Raw genomic sequence first — 4,691 nt, forward strand, 5'->3', positions numbered from 1 at the left:
CTGGAGTAGTCGATGTCATGGCTCAGCAACGGTCGCCTTCTGTCTCAGAAAAACGCTGTAGAAGTTAAGTAGTCCGAGGAAGGCCTGCAACTCGGTCTGATTTCGTGGTGTGGGGGCGTCCTGGATCGCCTTAATTTTCTTTGAAGTGGGGTGTATTCCCTGACCATCTATTCTATATCCCAGGAATTCTACACTAGGCACGTTAATTTGGCATTTCTCCTTTTTGAGGCGGAGGCCCTTTTCTCTGATTCTGGCCAAAACAGTTCTGACTCTTTTTAATAGTTGCTCCTCGTTTGCAGCGGACACCAAGATGTCATCAAAATGGGGGACGACTCCCGGTATCCCTTGCAAAAGCCGTTCCATGACGCTCTGGAACAGACCTGGAGCAATACTCACACCAAATTGTAGCCGGTTGCATTTGAATGCTCCTCTATGCGTCACTATAGTTTGGGCCTCCGCTGTGGCGCTATCCACGGGCAACTGCTGGTAAGCTTGTGCCATGTCTAATTTAGCAAATATCTTTCCTGGCCCCAACGAGTGCAATAAGTGTTGTACTACTGGCACAGGATATGCGCTTTGTTGTAGGGCGACATTTATTGTGCATTTATAGTCCGCGCAGATGCGGACTGACCCATCTGGTTTAACTGGGGTCACAATGGGAGTTTCCCAGCGCGCGTGATCCACCGGCTCAAGGATTCCTTGCTCTACTAACTTATCGATCTCTTTATCTATTTTTGGGCGGACTGCAAAAGGCACTCGTCTCGGTTTAAGTCGGATTGGCACCACTTTGGGGTCTAAATTGAATGAGATTGGTTTACCCACATACTTACTGAGACCGGGGCTGAACAAATCCTCGAACTCCTTAAAAATCTGTTCAGCGCTGCTGTTCTCCACGGCGTTGATCCCGGTGACTTCTAACCCCAAGGCTTCAAACCAATCTAGTCCTAGAAGGTTCTGTAACGGAGTGCTGGCGATGGTCACGGGCAGCTGGGCTACGATGTCCTTGAAGCGAATTTGGAACGTGCCTTGGCCCACGATGGGGACTCGGTTCCCCTGGTAGTCTTGTAGCAGGATGTCTGGTGCGCGTAGTTGGCTCTTTTTGAGGCTAGGGATAGCCTTTTTCATGGAGGCCCATGAAATGATCGTCAAGGACGATCCTGTGTAAACTTCCAGCTCGCAAGGAGAGCCCTCCAAGAGGACTGTGACTTTCAGCTTTTTAGGCCGCTTGGTGCGGACCTGACTTATTGTGGTGAGATACGTTCGCAATTCCTCTCTCTGGGTCAACTCTATCTCAGCATCTGTATCCTGAAAATACTCTCGTTGAGCGTCTTGGTAGAATGCTCTTTCAGCTCTTTGTGTATAATCTCTCTGGGAATACGCCCTTTCAGCTCTTTGGGGATTGTCTCTCTGAGTAAACACTTGTGGATTTCTCTCTGGGCGCCCTTTTTGATTTCGCCAAGCCCCTGGGTTGGGCTTCTGTTGGTGGTATGTAGGCGGCTGCCGTGAGGCAGGGACTTCGCTCCGGCACACTCGTGCGATGTGCCCAAATTTGTTGCAGTGTGAACAAACAACGTTCCTGAACCGACAGGTAGACCGGGGGTGATTCCCTCCGCAGCTTGCGCAGGGCGGCAAACGGAATCCGGGTTTCCCCCCAGGCCTCATGTGACTGCTCCGCATCAGGTGACTGTCCTCGAACTCAGGATCCTCGTAGTCGGGGCTGGTGTCCTCGTAGTGGACTCTGGTGTGTCTGGGTGCTGGCTGGCTTACGTTGAATCCGCGTTGTATGGTTTCCGATGACCTTTCTGCTGACTCGGATGCCCTTGCTTTGTTTAGCGCTATTTGTAGGGTTAAATTTGGGTTTGCCAACAGCCTTTTTTGTAGCGAAATGTCCCTTAACCCACAAACAAATCTTGCCAGGATATGCTCGTCCAGATCCCTGAACTCGCAGTTAGTTGCTGCTTTACGTAGGGCTGCAACATATTGGTTGATTGATTCTCCCTCCTTCTGGTTCCGCGTGTTGAATTCCTGACGGCAAACGTGGCGGGAAGGTTTTGGCGCGTAATGAGTCTGTAGAGTCTGTTGCAACGCCGTCCATGATACCGCTTGTATCGGAGTAGGCGCGGTGAGGTCTCTGGCCGTGTTGAAGACTTCTCGCCCACAGTAGCCGAGGAAAATGTTTTTCTTTCGGGCATCTGTTATCCCCGTGTATTCGTTTGCTTCGAGAAAACACTCGAAACGAATCATGAAAGCCTCCCATTCGTCGTTCGTTGCGTCGAATGGAGCGGGTGGAGTGTGCATCGCCATCTTCTCTTCGTTTGAATTTGCCGCGCTGCAGTGTCCTGAGATGGCTGCCGGAATTTCTGCCGAATTCCTGGGCTGGATCGAATCCTGAGATTCTGAAGTAGCTCTCTTCGTCCTATCTGTCTCTCGATCCCACCCTCGTCGCCAATGTTAGATTCGGGCAACGAGAGAACAGACTGCGGACATGTAGTGACTTATCAGCTCTTTATTTGTAGTAGTAGTGATCCAGCTTGCTCTGTGGCCGGAGGGTTCCCCTTTTATAGGAATCGGGTACGCCTCTCGACCAATCAGAACGATACCTGTTTCCCGCCGTAGCGGCGGACCAGAGAGGAGACTTGCTGCAATATATGCTAATATCTAACAATGTGCAATGCAAATTTGCACTAACATGATAAAGGAGCGACAAAAGAAAATAAATAGCCTAAATATTATAGCTATCAGGGAATTCAATACAAGGTTTTTCATGGAAACCTGGCACTATTGGAAGATCTCATGAGGCTCAGAAATTTATTATTAGGTAGCTCAGTCAATCAGATGTTTAGATTGGATTTGGCATTTTTGTCCACCTATCAAGTCCTTCCCAAGGACCCGAGATAGGCAAGTGTCTTGTTTGATAGTGTTGAAGATATCATCACAGGATATAAGTTCTTCTTCTTCTTACTATTATTATTAAACATTTGGACATTTTTAAAGGGCCATGCATGTTGTTCTATATGCCTATAACCATGAATATAAAGCCTGGAGAAAATGTTCCACGAGTATTCTCCAATATGAAATACTTCTGAAAAATCAAACAGAGGTGATTTTATAGAACAGTGTAGCTTAAATAGAGTATCTATTTTGGTTGAATGATTAGCCCACTCTTCTGAGCAAAACAAAATGTTAAATTCTGTTAACATGTACTGAGTACCAAGTTTCATCAACAATATAATCTGAAAAGAACTGTGAAAATTTAAAGTTCATGAAATAGCCAATTACTATCTCTCTTTCTCTATAAGTCATTCAATATTGTTCTTCCAGAATTTAGCCTTTGAAATTGCTATTGATTTGACCCCTTTCATTACACTTGTCTTCCTGCTTTTGTTAATGAATTCTATAATTAAGACACCTAGCATTGGATGATATAAAAGCAATATACTGAAACAATAACTCTAAAAATAAGCATTTGGTAATTCCTGAGCTTTCTGGAGCCACCTAAAAGAAATAGATTGAGTGCCCCCACAATCTTAAACAGACTGATAAAATATTCCATGTTTGACTGATTGACAAATGTAATGATTTCAATCCCATCTTTTTGTGCTCTTTCCACAAATTGTCCAGTTACCTCTTGAATGTGAATTAGAATATAGTGAAATTTACAGTGTTGGGACTGTTAGAACTGCTGGCCAATATCACAGATGATGAAGATGAAGATGGTGATCATCATCACGCTGATGCTGATATCATCATCAATATTGGTTTATTTGAGTAAGATAATGACAATAACCTTTGGGATTAAAAGGGAAATTGGTTCGTTATGAATTAGGTTTATAAAATTAAAGTTTATATACATAATGGGAAATTATTAACAAATGTAATAAAACATATTTGTCAAGTGTCTAATTGAAGAATTAATCGATTAATTGATATGGCATACACACACACACACACACACACACACACACATGCATGCATGCATGCATGAAGAATTTAGAGAAGAATTGAAATGAGATGCATTGATGATGTTCTCTGTAAGCTGCCACAAACACTTTTCAGAACAGCTTTCTTTTCATTAGGGATGTAGTCCCCAATACATTCAAAAGCATTAATTTTTCCTTCAGGCTGAATATGGTTGCCAGTCCTTGCTTTAAAAACTTTCACACCTTATACTTTCCATCACTTTCTCAAATTTTTCATATGAGCAACAGAAGGAGGGGAGGAAAGAAATATTTTTTTTTCTTCCAGCTCATACTGAAAGCTTAATAAAGATCAGGTCTGCCTCTCTCCAAAAGACCTTGCCAGATTGCCTATCATTTTGTCATTCTCCCTTTTGCTATAATGTGATGAAATCTTTTGCTCACTTAAAAAAAATAAGATCCAATGTCATTTTGTTATTTAGAACTTCAAAACATGTCATAAAAGAGATTGGTAGGTATTTTTGAGCTCACAACAATACCTTTACAATTTTTCCTCTCTAGATGTTTTTATTATTACTGCCTTCTATCTTCTGCATCAATTTGGTGCAATGATTAAAGCATCAGGTTTAAAACTGGAAGTTTGTGAGTTCTAATCCTGCCTGAGGTACAAAGCCAGCTGTGTGGTCTTGGTTCTGAAGTAACCTGATTGCTTTTTCTCAGACATAGGAAGGAGGCAAACCTTGCTAAGAAAAGTGGAGGGACTTGTCCAGTCAG

This window comes from Natrix helvetica, assembly GCF_964273705.1.
Source record: "Natrix helvetica genome assembly, chromosome: 3".
In the NCBI taxonomy this organism is placed as follows: Eukaryota; Metazoa; Chordata; class Lepidosauria; order Squamata; family Natricidae; genus Natrix; species Natrix helvetica.